The following is a 21,721-nucleotide window of genomic DNA, read 5'->3' on the forward strand; positions in this document are numbered from 1 at the left end:
GCAAGATCCATGTTGTATTTGCCCCTGTAGTTCCAGCACCTAATATAGGATTGGGACACAGTCAGGCTCAGTAAGTGTTGCCTGTATGTTTCTAAATGGGGAGGAGAGCTCTCTCTAAGAGGGGTTAAGACCCATCAGCAGATGTCTTTCCTTCATTATTTAAGGGGTTGAGTATGAACAGATGGGAATGAACCTCGTGTTTCCAGCCTTAAAGGAGGCAATGGGCTTTGAGACCAGACAGGCTGGACTTTGCTTCTCAGCTCTGAAATATAATAGGCATCTAAAGGCATCTAAACTCTGAACCCTTGGTTTTCCACCATTGAGATCATCATCATAATAATAGTAACAGCTCTACTGCCATACGATCCAGCAATTGCACTACTGGGTATTTACCCCAAAGATACAAATGTAGGGATCCGAAGGGGTACGTGCACCCAATGTTTATAGCAGCAATGTCCACAATAGCCAAACTGTGGAAAGAGCCAAGATGTCCATCGACAGATGAATGGATAAAGAAGAGGTGGTATATATACACAATGGAATATTATGTAGCCACCAAAAGGAATGAGATCTTGCCATTTGCAACGACGTGGGTAGAACTGGAGGGTGTTATGCTGAGTGAAATAAGTCAATCAGAGAAAGACATGTATCACATGACCTCACTGATATGAGGAATTCTTAATCTCAGGAAACAAACTGAGGGTTGCTGCAGTGGTGGGGGGGTGGGAGGGATGGGGTGGCTGGGTGATAGACATCGGGGAGGGTATGTGCTATGGTGAGTGCTGTGAATTGTGCAAGACTGTTGAATCACAGATCTGTACCTCTGAAACAAATAATGCAATATATGTCAAGGAAAAAAAAAGAAGATAGCAGGAGGGGAAGAATGAAGGGGAGTAAATCGGAGGGGGAGACGAACCATGAAAGACAATGCACTCTGAAAAACAAACTGAGGGTTCTAGAGGGGAGGGGGGTGGGGGGATGGGTTGGCCTGGTGATGGGTATTAAAGAGGGCACATTCTGCGTGGAGCACTGGGTGTTATGCACAAACAATGAATCATGGAACACTACATCAAAAACTAATGATATAATGTATGGGGATTAACATAACAAAAAATTAAAAAAATAGTAACAGCTCTAATATTAATAATAATAATTATTATAACCAATTACATCTTCAAAGCATTATTTCAAAGACTGAGCTAATTACGCACCTGAGGGACCAGGACCCAGGAGACACCCTATGAATACTTGCTCTTGCTCATGCCTGATTCCACCAGTCCCACTTGTTGCTCCAATATCAAGGTCTATTCTAACCATAGGGATGTGTGACATTTTACTCCTAACAAGCATCTTTCAAAAGGATAGATATGGGTGTCCTTTTAATCCAGGTCTATTTTGTACGGTTTGAAAATGAAGTTGAAGAAATGAGGAAGAGGGACATCCTTCATAGTCACGGTTTGTCTCAGTGACTCTGCTAACCTTTAGGCTCCGGGATGTCTTCAGGGTTTCCCGTCTCCTGGCTCCCTTACCAAAATTAGTGTGCCATGGACTTTCATACATTCTCTTATGTGACATTCATATTAGCCCTGGGAGGAAGTCTGGATTAGACAAATCATCACTATTTTCCAAATGAGAAAATGGAATCTCAGAAAGACTTGTAATAAAAGAATGAAAGCCTATTAAAGCTGGAGGGTGTCTTGGAGATCACGTGGCACAATCCCGTCATTCTCTGATTGGAAAATGAAGCTTGGATCAGGAAGTGACTTGGCCTGAGGCTACATGGTCATTGGTAGAGCTGGGACTGAAACCCATTTGTCTTGATTCTTAGTTTGGTACTTTCTTCTTGGTTACACCTGTTAGGTCTCAAATGCAGATTTTTTTTTTTTTTTTTTTTACAATAAATCTAGTGCTTAATCCCTAATACCACCATCTAAGAGATAGGCTTTTCCTGAAGTTTGTTCCCCTCCTGTTGAGACAAAGAGTGGCTAGTTGATTGAAAAAATATGATTCGACCGACAATACCAACTCAGCTTTCAAGATGCTGTCTGGTTCTCACTTTTAGGACCGGGAACCAATGGGAAAGGAGCCCATCAGCCAGCCTGGCGGAAGGAGAATGCTGGGGAGGAGTCACGGCTGGGCATGTATTTATTCAAGCTATCTGAGAGCATGTCATTGGTGGTAGAACCTGAACTATGACAGGGTAATCAGGGTTACGGAAAAATTCGTGCCGAATGTCCAGTCTAGAGGGTGAGGCTCAGAATAAAATCGGAGGCTAAGTCATGAAGTGGATGCTGAGAGGTTTAAGAACAGGACAGATTCAGTATGAACAGTAGTTCAAAGCCAAGGATGTGAATGGCTGCTGAGTGTTATCAGTGCCTGGGACGTGGTGTGGGGACAAACATGCTGCCTGGAGGTACCGGCAGGACTGGACACATCCACTGAGCAATCCTGTGTGTGTCATCTATGGGAAAGACACACATTTCAGGCAATTAACCAGTCATAATCTTAAAGAATTACATACATATAAAGTGATTACATATGTATATATATATATATATATATATATATATTTAGGTCTCTGGGGAAGGTTTTTGAAACTCAGTTCATCTTCCCTTTGATGTGAGAGAAGCCGAATCAGACTGAAATCTTTTTTTAACCTACTTGCCATTCGTATGGGGTGCTTGCTGACCCTTTTATCTTTGCTGAAATCAGAATCCTTTATGTCTGATGAGTGTTCTAGTGCAGTGCTATTTGGGCTTCAGTGTGAGGCTGTTTCTCCCCCCTCTGTCCTCTTCCCCCATCTGTCTTCACATTTCTGAGTACAGATAAAAAGCCTGGCACTCATTAGCTGAGCACCGCTGTAGTCAGCCAGCCCGTGTTTACTCGTGCCCACGGGGCGCACGGCATTGCCCTGGGCACCTGTGTGAGCAGCCGATGGCCCCGCCATCCTCTGCCCTCAATCTTGGCTCCCAACAGGGCTGTGGGGCTGTGTGGGCCTGGCACACAGCAGTGGCAGGCAGACAGGCCTGGCGAATAGTAATCAGGACTATGAGGGGGCCTGGGAGTTTTGGAATTTTGAGGGCTCCGTGGTAAGAATTCAGAACTGTGAATGATTTTGTAAACAGCCATTCGAAATGACAGGAAGAGCATCCAGAAGTGCAGTTTCCATCAATGCCCTGACAGAGTAGTAGGGACCCCCACTGCCATGCATTCTGTAACTGATACAATATGATAGGAAAGAATATTGTCACAATAAAGGACACCCCTAGGTCGGGAGATGTGTTGAGACTATCTGGGCCTGCCCACTTATTTTCTACTTAAGGAAACTGTTTTCTGCTTACATGCTTAGGAAGGTCTAGTTGGGGTATGTCCCCTTAAATAACATGGACATTGGGAATGAGTTTTTTCGGTAAATACTGGCCATTGCCAACAGAAGTGTAGGATGGGCTAAGATCCTCATCTTTTGGATAAGGTCAAAGAGGCCCCACTACTTCTGAATAAAATGCTGTCTCTGTCTTTGCCTAATCCAATTTCACTCACCCCAAACTGGGGAAATAAAAAACAGTTTGATTTTGGGGGTGGAGGGCCATGGGCCACTTTTTCCTTTCTTTTATTTTGTTTTCTCAGAATATTATTATGACGGCTGTGTAATGCAAAAAAACAGTGACCTGCTCTCTCAAGGAATGAGTCAGCAATTGAAAATGCAATGGAAGAGAGAATATTTCCCTTCCTGGTTTGGGAATGAAAGTAAAGTATGCCTATCCCTGATGACCTGGGGAAAATTCTAGCTCCTCCATGAAAGTCCTCTCTTAAATATCTCTGCGCCTCCCCAAGGCCCAGCACACTGGGGAGCCCAGTGGTCGTGCAGCGAATCCTTGCTGAAGATGAAGGCCATAGTAATAGGTAGGGATAATGATGACAGTTTCTACTGTTGAGTGTCTACCAGGAGCCAGCATGGGTGGGAAGCCAGCAAGGGAGGAGTGACATCCCAGTCTTCAAATGGTCAGGCTGAGACTCACAGAGACGAAGTGGCTTATCAATGCCACATAGTAAGTGGCAGGATTGGAACTTGATTTGCTGGACTTCAAAGGCCCTGCCCCGGGATGGGGGCGGGGAGCTCTTGTTGGCATCCTGTGGGATCGAACGCATGTTAGTGTGGCTGGCTAGAGTGTTCCTCTTGATTCCCACCTGGACAGGACAAAGATTTATGAGCATTCCAGAATCCCTCTGAAAACAGCTTCTGAATAACCCACCTAAGAAAGGACCAGTAAATCAGCCTAGTTTCTTGGGTTTCCCATGGCTCTAGCTTGAACTTTAATAGAATACACATCTTCTCCTCTTTCTAGTTTCACTAAATGTCAAGGTTTCATCAGCACGAGCCATGCTTTTCAGGGAGGGAAGTGTGCAAAGTGTGCACTGCTGCCCAGCATACCAACAAGAGGAAGAAGTGCAGTAACCAGCTCAATGTCAAGGCCAGTAGTGCAGTCCTCCTGCTATGTCCGTAGCAAGTGGGAGCAGGTGCATGGGAGGTAGCCCAGAGCTGCTTGCTGGCTGATTAGGGGAAGGATGATTATTGGTTTCTCTCTCCTTCCCTAGCATCAAAGGGGGTATGTTTGCTCATTGACAGGATTCTTTTTCTCTTGTGATTTCTCTTTTTTTTTTTTCTATATTCATCCAGGATATCTGTCCCTCGGGTTTGAGTAGAAGGCAGATGCTGATGGCCAGTCTTTGTTCATGTATTCATTCATTCATTCATTCATTCATTCATTCATTATAGAATGCTTCTGCTGGGAATTACGTCCTTTGCTGGAGATAGAGAGATAAAGACCTTGAACCATCTTGGAGATGGAAAGATTCTCTAGCTGTAAAAGAATGTGATGCGTGGTAGGGACACATTTACACATTCTGTGGGAGCCCCAAGGCGCTCCCTGCCTGGGGCTGGTAACAGTGATGCTGGTGTGGCTGGGGGCACAGAGAAATCTTCAGAAATCTGGTGTACTTCTGGACAGGGTCTTGAGGGAGAAGTGGGATTTGGCAGGCAGACATACAGGGCAGGAGGGTCGGGTGTCCTGGACAGAGGACCTGCCCCTGTGAAGGCTGGAGATGTCAATGAACATGTAGGTTTTGAAGGAGTGACTGGAAAGCTACTCTTCTGTTCTCTGTTTATGTGAATATGATGCATCCTTAAGGTCCAGCATAAGTCCCACTTATGTAAGAAGCTGACCTGACCTTGAACCACACCAGGAGATACCCTGGCTTTCTTTCTTTTTCTCTTTTTTTAAAATTTTATTTTATTATGTTAATGTTAGTCACCATACAGTACATCATTAGTTTTTGATGTAGTGATCCACAAATCATTGTTTTCATATAAAACCCAGTGCTCCGCGCAGTACGTGCCCTCCTTAATACCCATCACCAGGCTAACCCATCCCCCCACCCCCCTCCCCTCTAGAACCCTCAGTTTGTTTCTTGGAGTCCATAGTTCATGGACTCTGGTTCATGGTTCATCTGGTTCATCATGGTTCATCTCCCCCTCTGATTCCCCCCCTTCATTTTTCCCTTCCTTCTCCTAATGTCCCCCATGCTCTTCCTTACGTTCCACAAATAAGTGAAACCATATGATAATTCACTTTCTCTGCTTGACTTATTTCACTCAGCATAATCTCCTCCCGTCCCATCCATGTTGATGCAAAAGTTGGGTATTCATCCTTTCTGATGGCTGAGTGATATTGCATTGTATATATGGACCACATCTTCTTTATCCATTCATCTGTTGAAGGGCATCTCGGCTCTTTCCACAGTTTGGCTATTGCGGACATTGCTGCTATGAACATTGGGGTTCATATGGCCCTTCTTTTAAAATAATTCCATAGAATTATTTGTCTACACTTAACCATCTAGTGTCTTGTGTTACTACATAGCTTTCCAATGCATGTCTATCGTCTTCCCTGAGCACTTTCCGGAGCTCTTAGAAATAATTAATATGCACCTTGAATGACCCAGAAAAGGACTTACAGATTTTCCAGAGATCTGCCCTCGTGGGACAGAGGAGAGGCCCAAAAAGATAAAATGGATTGCCCATATTTGTGAAACCATTTGGTGGGATCAGAACCCAGGGCTGTTGATTCTCACGAAGTGGCCTGTCTGTTGCATCAGCTGCTTCCCTATTTGTTGAGTAGAGGGGTGGGTGGTGGATGGATGGACGGATGGATGGATGGGTGGATACCACGGTATGTGATGTGTATTAGCTGCAGCCTTGCTTGGGTGCTGCCCACTCTTTAGCTACTTGCTAAGTCCCTGATGCCCCCACACTACCTGTGGGGAGGAGCATTTCTAGAAGCTGAGACTCCATCAATGGACTAACTTCCACCAGAGCCTTCTAATGACCCCTTTCACAGAGAAGCTGGCATTTAGGGAAGGCGGGAGGAGAGAAGGGGGCATAATCTCCTGCTTTCATTTTCAATTCTTCAGAAAGAAAGGTCTTCTTTAGTCTTTGGCAAGCGTTTTCAGAATGATACTCTGTGGAGTAAGAGGGGTATCCCACACATTCTTAACACAGATTAATAAGATGTCACCAAGATGATGATTTTTTTTTTTTTACTTTAAATGAAGTTTCTCTTGTCTCAGAACCTTTGAGTTGGAAAATATTTATGAACAGAGTTGGCTGCAGGTCAGGGATGCCCAGTGATGGCGTGGTCCCATACAGCGGCTCCCAGGGGTCCTGAGCTAAGCTGTCACTTTCTGCAGCTATACCCCAGGAAGTGGGTGGTCTTTCTCCCTTTTTAAAAATCAAAATGGGATAATAAGAATGTTCTTTTATATTTGTAAAGAGAGACTTGCAAAGCACTTTAATTGCTTCATGCATTTTTTAAGCTATCATTACTGAGCTGAGCGTCCATCGTATTGATTTATCAGATATTTATTGAGCTCCTGTTACTATCCTAAACATTAGGGGCACAGCAGTGAAAAAGAAGACCAACAGTGTCCCTGATATTGCAGGGCTTGCTTTTCCTCCCAGACTTTTTATTTTGAAATCATTTTGTATTTATGTAAGACCTGTAAGAACAGTACAGGGAGTTTGTGTATGTTCATCCACCTTCCCTTAGTGTTCTATGACTGTGGGACTTTTATCAAAATGAAGAAATTAACATCGGCACAACATTGTTAACTAAACTGGAGACTGTATTCAGCTTCCCCCAGTTTTTCCACCACTGACCTTTTCTCAGGACCAATCTTAGATAGTTGTCCTTTCTCCTCACTCCCCTCCAGTCTCTGATAATTCTTCCATCTTTCCTTGTTTTTTCTGAGTGTTTTTGAAGGCTGCTTATCAGGTATTTCATGGAAAGTCCCTCAGTTTGGGTCTGTATGAGAACATATCCTGTATCTATTCTGTTCCCCAGCTAGGACAGGGGATACCATTTCTGCTAAATCTCATGATTATACCACGATAATGGGGTTTTGGATGTGATCACAAAGGTGGAGTATCCTTCTCGTCACTTCCAGGAGCAGCTGATATCCACATGGCATCCCCAGTAATGTTAACCTTCACTCGGTTCAGGCTTCTCTGGAAAGCTAACATTTCTCCCCACTTTCCATTTCTTTCTTTGGAAAGCAAATCCGTAAGTCCTGCTTATGCTCCAGAGGGGAGGAATTAGCGGAGCTTGCTTTTTAATGAAGGGAGATAGAAGATATGCAAATAAGTAGATACATGGGGGAAATTATCAGTAAGTGATAAATGCTGAGCCAAGTAAAGCAGGCTGCTGTGACTGTGAGTGACCACGTAGTTAGGGACAATTGGCGGCTGAGATCTGAATAACAAGGAGTCAGACACGAAAAGGGCAGGGGGAAGAACATTCTTGGGAAAGGACATGAACAAGCTTGGTGTCATCAGACCACATCACTCTGCTCCAGTGACCCCCTTCTCACCCAGAGGGAAAGCCAGAGTCCTCCCCTTGGCCCCCGCCAAACCTGCACGATCCACCTTCTACCATTCCGCCTCTGCCCTCACGGCCCTTCCACTCCACCTCACTGACCACCACTCTATTCCCCAAACGCACCAGGCACAATCCATACTTAGGCCGTGGCACTGGCTGCTTCCTCTGGGGAAATTCTCTTCTGGCCCCTCTGCTCACGGTCAGCCCCCTCACCTTTCAGGTTGTGCTCCAATGTCATCTTTTCAGTGATGCCCACCTTGACCTTCTTATTAAAAAAGCAGTATGTACTCACTGCTGGTACTTCTGAGCTGTTTAACCTGCTCTCTTTTTCTGCATCACCTTTAACCTTGCAACACACACCCCCACACGCCCCAGACCCAGGGAGTGAGCAGGTAATCCCATCCCTAGGAGCTCAAGCACTGGGTGAGAAGGAAGTCCCTTGTGTCTAATCAGGTCGCAGGCACTTTCTTTAGCTAAAAAGGCCTGCGTGACAAGCCACTAGGCCTGCATGACTCTTTAATTTCCACCTCCTTAATGTATTTTTTTCCCTGACAGTTACCACTGCCAAGTTTGCCAGCAATGAACCCCCTCTCTCCCTGTTTTAGTCACTGCCTACAGTTCAGCAATAGTGAATTCTGCTGCTCCCTCTTCATTTACTGGTGACTGAAGAGGCATCTGCATCATGTTCTCCACCAGCCTATGCATGAATAAGTTATTTTGGGAGAGAAACTGACATTTTGTGTGGAAGTTTCCAGTATTCCTGAAAGAAATAAAATCCAGGATTTCTTCGGTTTCCTTGACGGCCATCTCTTCGGTCCATCTCTTTTGCTCACCCAGTCAATATCCAACCCCTGCAGCCCTCTCTGGAGGCATTCCAGTGGGGTAGACAAGCTGACCTGTTAGCAGCCATGCAGCAATGGCAGAGAAGGGGTGCTCAGAAAGGCCAGGAAAACAAACTAAGAACTGCACCTGACATATGTTCATCTGTATCATACCATTTCTGCTAAATCTCACAAATCCTGGTTTTCTCTAATGATGGGGATATTGACATGACATTAATTTGCAGAAAACACAAAGTGTAGGTCAACGTGTGTGGTCAGAGAAGAGGAAGAAAGTCTTAGATAGACATCTCTCTGAAATGGCCAGCAAATCAGGACAGAGGATGAATCAGTGAGGCATAAGTTGGTGCCATTATTATTCCCATTTTACAGATGATGAAGCTGAGGCAGAGACCTGGGAAATAACTTGCTGAGGGTTAGCCCCAGCAGTAGAGGCAAGAGTCAAGTCTTGTGCTCATAACCCTCTGCCTGTGGCTCTGTGTATTCCCACCTCAAGCAGTGCTGTCTCCTAGCGCAGAACTTGGCGAGAAACACTAAATATCTCCTTACTAGAATGGAAACTCCTCGAGGACATGGATTGTTCATTATTCATACTAGAACCCAGAGGCTGGGAAAATTTTTCACACAGTCAAAACTCAAATATGTGTCTATGAGGAATAAATATTATTCATTATACAGAGTTTTTGGGTTTTTCATTATTTTGAATTAGTCATTCTTCTGTTTCCTTGATGAGGAAGTTATTAAACATACCAATCAGACTTTGTCGAACCTTGTGATGCAAGAATATTTTCTTCCTCGTTGGATTCTTTTTCTGAACTTGTTGGCCATTATTTCCTGGTGGAAATGTTTTGTAAATCTGGCCAGAAAATTGACAGGGTCTTGAGCAAGGTTAAGGGATTAGCATGTATTTGCAGTGAAGCGAATCATACTATATAGCTAGGGATGTAGTTGGTTTTGCAAATTTAACCCTGATCCCCAGCTCTTAACTCAAGCAAACATTCTTTTTTTTTTTTTCTGTTGAAAAAGAAATTGAATACATGCCAGTTGAAAAAAAAATGCACCTTCAATATTAAAGGTCCACTGTAAATGAATTTTTCTTTTAATTAAAACAAGCACCCAAATTAAATAATATAACCTGCAGTGTTGATCAAGCTCAGCCTCTGCCCAAGAAAGTTGTGTATTTCGCACCTGTTGGCATTTTCCAGAACACTAATAACGAGAAAACTATCCCAATGGGGATATCCTGGACTTTGATATCCAAAAGGCTTTTGGAGAGCGTCCTGTATCTGGGGCTCTTAAGAAATTAAGTCAACACATGGGATAGAATAATTTCTTGGGTTGTTTCAGTTCCGTGGAAGGGACAGAGATTAGAAACAGTTGTCATAAACTAATCATCTGTGCCCAGATAAGATGGTCCCTGACTGAGGTGGGCAACAGGGAGCTCGGATGATCGGCCCCACTGGATGCCTCACTCGACAGGCTTAATACCAAGCAAGTGAAAGTGGTTCCAAGCCAATGAGTAATTGTGAACAATATAAACAATTCTTCCTCTTTTTGCTCCGAGTTCTGGAAACTGACAGGCAAGAGGTGAGAACATGTGTAAAGGTCCACTGATTATTTTAGAAATGTTCCCTTTTGGTGGCTGGGGAAGACTCTTTATTTTAACTATTCCATTCCAATGTTAGACCACATCCCTCCTAAGTCTGTGTGGTTTTACCCAAGACAGCTCATCAGCCCACCCCTGGAGAAGACAACAGACAGAGAGGGAAGGGGCTGGAAACATTCTTGTCATCTCCTCTGGGCTGGACACAGGGCTAAGGCTCTTGATCTCACATTGCTTTGTTTTATCCCAACAACAAACCCTCTGAGGTTGATATTGTTACTATCATTTTCCTCATTTTGGAGGAGCCCAAATATTTTTGAAGGGCACACAGCAAGTGACAGAACTGGCATCTGAATGTGGGTTCGCCTGATGCCAACCCCTGGGAAACTTGTTTGAGCCCACCCCGTGATTTATGTACTGGCAGAAAGGGAGGAGGGGGAGAGCAGCACCGGCAGCCAGGAAGACGAGTGACATGCTGTGATTTGCCACTGACGTCCCCACGGTGAATAAGATTGTTGTGACAATCACAAGACGTTAAATTCTTTGAGAGCACACTATGGATTGACTACATTTATTCTTTCTACTAACAGGTGCTATTCCTATTTGTCTGGGATGCTCTCATCCTATTTCAGCCACACTCATAACCTCTCTTTCAAGATCTTGCTCATGTCCGAAAGCCTTCTCCAACCCCTAGATCTGCGTCCGATACATCGTGTGGATTTTGTTGGGCTGAGCAGGAAAAAACTACGTTCCCCACCACAGTCAACATTTTTTGGGTGTCCGTATGGCTTTACAGCAACTGCTTACTCCATGTCATTGCTCTTCCTCCCACCAGGGCAGGTCCCCCCAGACCTGTTTATCTACATGACCACCTCACACACATAGCTGGTTAGGTCAGAGAGGATATCAGATCTAGGTTGGAAAAAAAATCAAACCTCTTCTTGGAGAATTTGGAATTGGGATGAAGAGCCAGTCAGCCAGTCAGGCCAGGTGGTCTTGATCCAAGAGGACCTAAACTTGGGAGCCTAAGGGGGGTCATTTATTCCCTGCATGGGCACAGAGAATCAGAAGAAAAGGGCAGCTGATGGAGAGAATGAGAATAGAGCAGCCATGTGGAGGTCAGAAGTGGGGCTGGAGTAATTTCCAGGGTCATGACCTTGTCTCAGTTCTGGCTTCCAGTCTCTTTACTGGCCCAGGTGACCTAGAGTTCTATGACATATCCCAGAGGCTTTCCATAGATTGTCTTGGTCGCTTCGCTTAGCTTGAACGAGTTCCTGTGACCTGCATCCAAAAGCACCACACCTAAGATGCCCTTGGGGACCTGAACTCTGTGAGGACAGTGGCTGGGTTTGTTCACTGAGCAGCCCTAGGCTGGAGCCATTCTTGGCTCAACTGCATGGATTTTTGTTGAATTGCTCTGGCTGGTAATACAGCTTTTCTATCAAGAGATAGAACACTACCTGGCCCTCCCCCAAACCGTCATCTGCTCGCAGGAATTAAAAGAATTGAAACCAAGGGTTGGTTGGTTCCACTGAAAGACGGGCCTCAGCCCCTGTCATTCCATCCCATTTCCAGCTTGAGAAGGCAGGTAGGGCGAAAGCTGAAAAGCATCCAAAAACAAGAACAGCAGGACAAAGTGACAAGCGAGACAGGGTATGAAAGGGATTGTTTTGTTCTGTGTGCTTTGGAATCAACTCGTTCTTTAATTAAGGGGAAAAAAAATCACCCTCCAGCTAGTAAAGACACCCCTAAGAAAATTAAAATAATGTGAATCAAGCTAAATGAATACTCCAGAAGCAGCACTAGAGCTTGGTGGGACTGAGGGTTTGGATGCCCCCGGGGTTTTAAAAAGCAAAGACTGCAACTGCCTTTTGGAGCAGAAACCCTCTCCCTTTTGTTTGATGGCAAAGAGTGACACCAATAGGGATTTACAGAAGGGTTTACGGTGACAGAATCTTCTTACTGTTCTGGCTCTCTAAAGATCAGAATTGAAACAAAGCCTAAGTGGATGATGATGATAATTCCTGGGGTTTCTTCCTAGGGGTGCTCCATGTAGAGAAATCACTTAAATTGTAATTAAAATACACAAAGCAAAATGGTTCAAGGGGAACCTGTAGTTTCTAGTAAAATACCCTACTAACCACAGGAGCATTTTACCTGGGAGGTAGCTGAATGACCGAAGCCTTGTAGAATGTGTGCGTGTTTGTGTGTGTGTGCGCACGCACGTACTAGTACTGCTAGCATACCGTGGCCGTGGTAACAGGGACACAGTAGGAGGTTCAATATTTCAGGCATTATAGCAAGTAAAGGTGACATATCCGAGTCAGCAGGACAAGCTCAGCTTTAATTTTTGGTGTCACATCAAATGTCTTAATTTCCCAAGCTTTTACCTTAAAGGAGGTATGATAGTGGCCACTTAGAGAGCATATACTTAATCTTTGGGGGAACCTCTTCAATGTAGCATAAAGATTTTATTGCAGACCCATGTTTCTGACTCTCCAGACAGCACAACGACCCCCTCCGTCAATATTTATATGTAACGATAAAATGACTCAGGAAGATTTTACTTCCCTGGGCCCCGTGGTGCTGGAAGGGCTCTGACCGAGCTACTCCAGTCCTCTCATTTTCTGGATGAGGGGAAGGAGATCCAGAGAGGTCTTCTAGGTCTTCTAGACACAGGTTGACCATATGATTCACTGTACAAAGTGGGGCATTTTTGAGAGAAAAGGAGGTGCTATTTCAATGACACCAGGACCAACTGACCTCAATCTAGAGTGCCCTAGGAGCATGTGATCATCCTATCTAGATAGATCAAGGTTTTGCCTCAGACCCAGAGCATGAGAAAATGCCCTGTTTGCTGGTGGCCTTTGCAAGACAGGAGAAGGAGTCATTATCTGGGGAGGGGGAAGGGCGCTCCCAGAGGCCAGGATGGGGATTGCACTTCCTTGCACATGCTCCAGCTGATGCATTTCCCGAACCACATGTCCAAGCTGGTGTTGGCAGGGCCTGACTGGCTTGCATGGGGCCCCGGTGATGACTAGAAAGAGGTGCAGTTCTGAGGACAAACACCTTGGCCAGTGGGTAGCACATCTGCAGCCCTCTTCTAGGGAGTATTGATACCAACAAGAAATCAGCAATCAGAAAAGGTGAAATGTAGGAATTTCACCTCCTGCCCGGATGCCACTCTGGATTCCTAGATGGGGACAGAGGGTAAAAACGCTGACCTTGAAAGATGGAGCCCGAAGAAGCATACTGTTGCCAATAAACACCACCATTACTGGGCGCTCACTGCGTGCCAGGCTCTGTTCTGAGCACTTTCCATACACTGATCCTCTTAATCCTGAAAAATACCCTATAGGGCAGAACGGTTCTGTATCCTGATTATGATGATGGTTATGCAAATCTGTACATGCGAAAGTTCGAAGAACTGTATGCCAAAGGAAAACAGTTAATTTAAATGTATGATAATTTAAAAAATAAAGTTAAAAAAAGACTATATACTGTATGAGTCCATTGAAATTTGAAAAAAGCAAAACTACAGTGATAGCAGATCAGTGGTTACCAGGGGTCAGGAGATTGACTGCTGAGGGACATGAGGGCACCTTTCGTGGTGATGAAAGTGGTGTGAGATCACAGTTGTAGTGGTGGTTACATGACTATATATTTATGAAGATATATTGACTTGTACAGTTAAAATGGCTGACTTTTATTGTAGGTAAACTTTACTTCAATAAAGCTGGGGAAGGGAGCCCTACAGATGGGCATCGCTGTTAGTCTCATCAATAAGGAAACCGAAGGACAAGTAGGTTGAGTAACTTGCCCAAGGTCACAGGTGTGTGTGACAAAGCCAGATTCAAACATAGGAATAAATAACTCTGGCAATTTTAACCTTTGCGATTAACTGCTGCTTATGCAAGAAGGTCCCAGCTTGTCACCTGGGGGGGAAGGGGAACACATTAGCCCTAGACAGGCAGGTGCAACAGGAAATGTGTGATCCCCACCGAGGACCTTACAGAAACAACAGTTGTTCTGGGTGGCTGTTTGGGTCCACCAGACTGGTCCTTCCTGAAGCAGACACAGCTATTTGCTTTGAAAAACCTGGAGCAGGGGCACTGATTCCTGAGGCAGGTATCTGGTGACCGCTGGGCCTTCCTCCTTTTCCTGGCTGGGAGTATGATTTAAAATCTCCTGGCTAAGCTCATTTTGCCAAACAGCTCCTGCAGGGTCCCTTTTTAAGACTCAATCCAGAAATTTCTAGCTCAGCAAACAGATCCACTACCAGAAAATGTATTCGCCCAAGCCACCTCTGAGACTAAGGAATATGGTTTCCCATGCTTTGCGGAGGGAGACAGATGTGTTTATTCGCAAACAAATTTACAGACATGCAATACCTTGCTTATTGTATCTCAAAGACACGAGAGCAAAAAACATCACTGTGCATCTGTATGTAACGTCCTAGTTACTGTCCATCTGAGAGGGGCAGGTGAATGAATCTACAGTCCTCGGCAGGTGCACAAAAGGATGCTGTGTCATATTTCCCATTGCAGTTCGTGCCACTTGGAGAGATAGGCTCCCGGCTCACTTTATAGCCAGAAAAAGTGCAGGTTATTCTTAAGGCTGGTGCAGAACTGGGAGGGGCTGAAACATCCTCTCAGGTGACACACGGGGTATTCGTGATTAGAGAGAATGAACTTACCGGTGATCAAGCAGCTACTTAGAAGCAGAACCAGTTAGGTGCCTTGACTTTGCATAGCTGAAGTCAGAGACCTGGGTTCAAATCCCCGCATGGACCATGTGACTGAAAGCAGGTTCTTTAATCTCTCTTTCTTTTCCTTTTTGTAAAAATGGTGCTTCCGAGTGTTAGCTCACTGGCTCGTTGTGAGCATTGGGTGTGAGAAGGCACTGAACTGGGTCATGGTACAAGCTCAATAAATGAAAACCCATGGTAGCAACCATCTTGGTACGTTGTGATTATCTTTATAGGTCTTCTCTGCAAAGATTTTGGACTAGATGACTGGCACAGCACTTTGCAGCTTAAGAAGCCCTATCACGGGAATGTTTTTTCTCAATACACAATCAACCGATCATGTATATAGGACTGGCATTATTAAACCCAGATCAGAGTTTAAAAAGGTTAAGGAAGGCTAAGAGATTTGCCCCGTTTTGCCCTTGCTGAGATCACACAGCTAGTAGGCAACAGAACAGGGTGCTGAAGGCAGATCTTTTAAGTAAAAACGTTACCCTCTGTCTGGTGGCACAAGAGTCTGACTCCCAAGCCACTATCCCTTCCCTACCATGTGCTTGTCTTGGCTTCCCTGTAGCCCTCTTCCAGACCAAGGCAACTGCTGTTCTTGGAAACTGCTTCTAACAAGATGATCCAATGAATAATCATGAGAGCAATTCTAGTGTTGCCCTTTTACAGCTGAAATGGGGATAGATTTATAGAGGCTGACCCTGGCTGGTATTTGGGAACGGATAATTACCTTCACTTACTATATCCTAGGCTGCTTCGGCTAAATATTTACTGCCCAGAATTCTGCTCTTTCCAACCAATTCTGAACACGAGCATGCCACAGGCAACTAAATGGCATAATTCATTTGGTGCGACCATAAATCTAAGCCTTCTACCAGAAATGATGCAAAAAATTAATGGAACATGAAATCAAGTAAATGGAATTGAGTATAGTAATTAGTTCATATTTTAATCCTCAGGTCTGTTTATTATCCGTCAACTGGCGAGCAATTAAGTCGGCACCATTGAGATGATTAGCTTTGTTTCAGCAAAAGTTTATCGATATGTCAGAGCAAATGAATCTGGGGGTTTTAAATGGTTTTATTTTGAATTGTATAGCAGCACATCCATGGGGTGGCTAGACATCTCATGATTTAATTTTGCAATATTATTATCTAGATTACTTATATTTAATATTACTGAGCTGTTGTTCTAGGTGGTTATTGGGGAGAGTGGGTAGGAGGGGGGATTCAAACTGTAGAAAAGCACGGCTCATATTCTTAGGTCCTCGTGATTGCCTTTTCGTATTAAGACCAACCAAAGGATCTTTCAGGAATTCTACTTTCTGTTTTAGTCTTCCAGTCTTTCATTTCTACATTTCTTGCAATCAGGCACTATTACGGTTCTCACATGGGTGGTATTTTTGTTTGGGGTGATTTGGTGACTTCTAGATCCATCTCCTCATGGATGCTGATAAGTGCTCATGTTTATAAAATAATCTGTCCATGTCTTTGCCTTTTTGAGGCTGGCTGCATTAATGTCCTTGTGATGGGTTCTGCTCACTAAGATAGGGAATCTGATTATCAGACTACACCTGCTCTACGGGACAACTAAACCAGATGATCTCAAAGGGCCTGCTGAACCTTGGGATTGTATATAACTTACATTTTTATCTGAAAAATTTTAAATCTCAAATTAGGGCGCCAGAAACTTAGGTTCCAGTCCTAATCCTGCCACTGTCTCTCAGTGACTTTGGGCAGGGCTCTTATCCTCTCTGGCATCTGAGTTTTCTTTTGTACAGTAAGTGGGTTGGAAGAGGTGACCTCCATGGACCTCCAATTTTAACACTTCAGACGGAGGCTTTGAGCGGACTTGTTCTTTTCAATAGCTGGTCTATACCTTAAAGTAGGAGATGTGATCTTTGGTGGAACCTCTGCAAATTTTAGTGAACTCTTGACAGTGGTCAGAGTAGTAGTGAATTCTTACTTCACACCTTTCTTTTCCAATTGATTTTATTCCTCTGGCTTTGGAAATGGGTGAAAAAGAAGTACAGCTAGGTTGTAGAGGTGTTGGGTCCAGTACCCACCTTAACTGCAATGTCATTGTTTACTAAATAAAGGAAGACCACATTCGACACTTGTAAAGCTGAACACTGATGGTCTCCATGGTAACAGTTAGGTTCTACACTGAACCTTGATCAAGTCCCAGGTAATGCCTGTCTTTAACAATGTCTTTGTAATATAGTACCTTCTTCCCTGCTTTAGACGGAACACCAGGGAGGAGATTAGAGTGCAGTAGAGGAGGATGGTGGCTGTCATAATGACATCCTGGCAGGACCAGGTCAGAGGTATGATGCAGGTTAGGATGCGAGTCCACAGGATAATGAGTTGCCTCAGCAAGTTGTCTTTAAATGCAATGTCTTCTCTCTTTGGCTGCCCCATGGTGTCCTTCTAAAACTAGCAATCCAGGAGGCTGTTGACTTGATTGGATTGTCCCTTCCCAGAAGCAATTATAAAAATGTCCAAAGGGAAGACCCCCTCTCCTTAGATCCCAGTCATCATCTGCTTGCTGGCATCATCATAATATGCCCTACCACCATCTGGGCTTCTGACTTCTGTTTGCTTTGCTTCTCGAAGGCCAGTTTGCTAACTCTGAGTGGGACTGGCTCCCGGGATCCAGAACTTAGGCTTCTAGCACTGGCAAAGACTAATTCCCTGGTCTGATCCTGGGAGTAATTCCAGGGCTGAAACGAGGAATCTACATGAATATTTCTGGCACATTGGCTATCCATTTTTCCATTCCTCCTCCCAGGGACCCTGAAGAATTCACTTACTCCGTATTTGTGAATAACGTAACCTAAAATGTCCAGAACTGCTGTTGATATTGACATTAACTTTATTAGGTTTGCCATTATGGCAATAGAACTGAATTCATGACATACTGGGCATAATTTAGGCACTCTGAAAGTTGCAATCTTTTAAGTTATCTTCATTTGCCGATTCAATCTTTTTATTCAGTAATATCCATCAGGGGTCTGTCACATGTATGGGGACATATTTTTTTTAAAATTTTTTATTGTTATGTTAATCACCATATATTACATCATTAGTTTTTGGTGCAGTGTTCCATGATTCATTGTTTGTTCATAACACCCAGTGCTCCATGCAGAACGTGCCCTCCTCAATACCCATCACCAGGCTAACCCATCCCCCTACCACCCTCCTGTCTAGAACCCTCAGTTTGTTTTTCAGAGTTGTATGGGGACATATTAAAAAATACGACCTACTCTGTGACTGCATGGAGCTAACATTCTGGGAAGTCAGGGTCTTCCTCATGGTCTACAGATCCTTGAACATATCCCCCGGGCTAGGGTCCAGAGTAGGCGAGCAGTCACTACTCTGGGGTTTATGGGTAGGTAAACCTTGGCTTAGGTTAATCAGTGTTTTCAATCAGAAGACCTGAGCTAAGCCCAACCTCAATCATTTACTGTCTGCATGGTCTTGGGCCTTAGGTTCCCCAGGTAAGAGGGAGATAATACCAAGAGGCAACTTCACGGAGCTAGCGTTGGGTGATTCAGTGGGAGAATTTATGTTGTGCTTTGGAATTCATTGAGAGTAAGGGCCAAAGTCCATACAAAGTCCAGGCAAAGAAGACCTGATGTGCAGCAGCCCTGCCCACTCTCACCTCCCTGACTTCTCACGCCCTCTCCCTTACCCTGTGTTTATGCTGCTCTCCCTCTTCCTAGAAAGCTCACAGCTCTCTCCCACTTCAAAGCCATGGTAGTGGCTCTTACCTCTGCCTGGAATGTCCTTCCCCCAGACATCTCTATGGCAACCTCACAGATGACATCCTCTCAACATAGCTTATACAGATGATCCTGCTTACCCTTGTAACTCATTACCTCCCCTCCTCATGCTCTGATCCCTCCTGACTCTATTTCTTTTCCCATAGTGTTGATCCTATTCTAACTTACCATATGCATTTACTCATTTATTATGTTTATTATTTATTATTTGTGCATTCTCACTTGACTATAAGCACCATACAGGAAGGATTTTTATCTGTTTTCTTCACTGTAGCACATGGTAGGCACTCAATATTTGTTAGCTGAAGGGAAGAAAGAAGGAAGGAAGGAAGGAAGGAAGGAAGGAAAAGCAAATCAGGAAGCACGTAAATAGTGGCCAGATGTTAGCAGTGAGATTCGGTAGCCAGCTGTGGACGTGCCTGAGCAAGTTCTGGATTGTGCTGCTGAGTAATTGACTCAAGTCTGTGCCTTGTTCCTCCAAGGTGACAATTGTTCAATGCTTTTGTGTTCTTTACCACACTGAGGATAGGGCTAGGTTAGTACCTTGTTAATACATTTTTGCATCTCTCAAAGTACAATCCTTTCTCAAAGAAAGCCCAGAACACGCCTTAGTGGTTGCTGTGAACTAAACCACTCTTTCTCTTTTCCAGTTTCTAATGGAGCTTGGTGCTTTGGACAGCCTTTATTGAAACACTCCATCTTCAATTTAAATGAGGCTGCATATTCCTGGTATAGTCAATGAATATAACGCACCCAAAATTCCAGGAAAAAATTCCTGTAAGCTTTGAATTCCTAGGTCGCCAAGAGTTGATTGAGTTATGGATTCAGTGACTGAATGACTCATTCCACAGACATCAATTATGCACTTACTGTATGGTGGGTACTGTGCTAGGTGTACCGTATACAAAGATGAATAGTGAAAAAAGTCCCTGTCCTGAAGGGGTGTACGAAGATCGTTTATTTTTTCATTCAGCAAACATTTATGGATTCTGCTCTCATTTGTCTGACAATGTACAAAGTGCTGGGAATACAGCGATGATCAAAATAAAATCTTTATCAACAAAGAACTCCAGTTCTAAGAGAACTGAGAGTAAACAGTTATAAAATCTATAGTGATGGGCAATTTAATAGATTGGGGCCAGTGAAAGTTTTGTGTAAAAGACCAGATATTTTGTAAATATTTCGCTTTTGCGGCCACACAGGGTCTCTGTTGCACGTTCTTCTTCTTCTTTAAAAAAAAAAAAAAAACCCAATCCTTTAAACATGTAAATCATGCTTAGCTACTTGACTGAATTTGGTCCACAGGCTACGGCTTGCGGACTACGGAAATAGGTGAATATGGAGGATTCTCTGGGAGTCACTGGCTGGGAGGAGGGGAGGAGGCTTGGAAAGCTCTGGGGTGTAGGGTGGGGTGGGGGGCTGTGTGGGAATGAGGAAGAGAGAGAGAAAGCTGGCATTCAGGACAGAGGGACCACCTTTACCTCGGCACTCAGGGAGTTCTTCCATACGTACGACCGTGTACCTGTTATTTTTAAACATCCCAATTCTCATTCCCCTTCAAAACTCCACTTGTGTCAATGAACATCTCTACAAGGAGGTCCCAGCCTCCTGGCAAAGTGCTGATTACATTGCCTGAGTACCTCCCCCCGGAGCTGTTCTGTGCCTAATGGGGCCCTGGTTCTCCGTGATGTGCTCCTCAGTGCATTTCATACTCTAGCATCCTGCAGAACAATTTGGTGTTGCTTATTCCTACAAATTTGTGTGGCTTTAGTGCAGCCAGTCTCTAAAGGATGCAAATAACAGACTCCTTTAAGGAGACAGGGCCTGCATTTTCTGCACTTCTCAGTTGTTTGCACAGAGATAATTGTATTCCCTATTCTGGTTCAGAGCCACTAAATAAATAGATAAGCAAACAAACAAACAAGCAAACAAACCCATAAATAAATAACATACGACTTTTGTTCCCCCTTTTAATGAAACAATCTTATCCACATTCATAGCAATAGCTGTGGACTCTTTCCTTGCTCGGATGTGTGTGAGCAGAATCAGAGACTCAAGAAGCTGAGCCGGGAAAAGCTCATGTTCCTACCTCACCTTCAGTGGGAGCAGCGACTGTGTCCAGCCACAGAGGTGTTCAAGTGTCCTCTACTTAAAACAGTCCCGAGAGAGCTATTTCATAACCCCCTTCCAGAACCAACCTCAAATACAAGCCACGTGACCCTGTATTTTAAATATACATGTCCTCAATAGACTGTCTCCTATGCGGGGCTGTGGAGCTCAGCACACTGGAGACATGGGAAGATGGATGGCAGGAATGGGGGCAGAGGTTTCCCGTGAAGTGGCTGGTGCGAGTCTCAGTATATACACTCCCTTGCGCCTTCGGAAAGAACTTAAGGAAGGTTTTCAAAATGAGTATTTCCAACCTCCACTCAATAAGAACGCTTCTTTTTTGTCTAGCCTCACTACTGGAACTTCATCCATTCCCATGATTCTTTTCAAATATTATCTTTTGCCTACTTAATGCATTTGTTTCTTTTCGTAAATACCCTACTTTAGAGTGGACATGAATCTAACCAGTTAGTTAGACATGATTAGCAAGCGAAGGGTCTTCCATATTAAAAACAGTTCATTTTCCCTTCTTGAAAAAATGGAGTCATTTGAATCCCTGAATATGCTCATTTATCACCAGCCCCCAACAAGGCGTCCTGGAATGCTCCATGTAGGACATGAATAATTTTTATAAAAATGCAGTTGCTGACTGTGTCATACATCCACGCAGCTTTAAAAAACAAAGCAAATGATTACCAT

The 21,721-nt window shown here is 44.1% G+C and overlaps 1 protein-coding gene across 1 annotated transcript in view; it reads right to left on the reverse strand.

The window, feature by feature from the left end:
* The window catches only part of CA10 (carbonic anhydrase 10 (inactive)), a 534,858-nt gene that overhangs the window by 83,223 nt on the left and 429,914 nt on the right, over nt 1–21,721 (reverse strand). The gene's annotated exons all lie outside the window — the stretch shown is intronic.

The sequence above is a fragment of the Eumetopias jubatus genome, unplaced genomic scaffold (genome assembly GCF_037043125.1).
Source record: "Eumetopias jubatus isolate StellerSeaLion01/CBP00866 unplaced genomic scaffold, mEumJub1_p1.0 scaffold_10, whole genome shotgun sequence".
In the NCBI taxonomy this organism is placed as follows: Eukaryota; Metazoa; Chordata; class Mammalia; order Carnivora; family Otariidae; genus Eumetopias; species Eumetopias jubatus.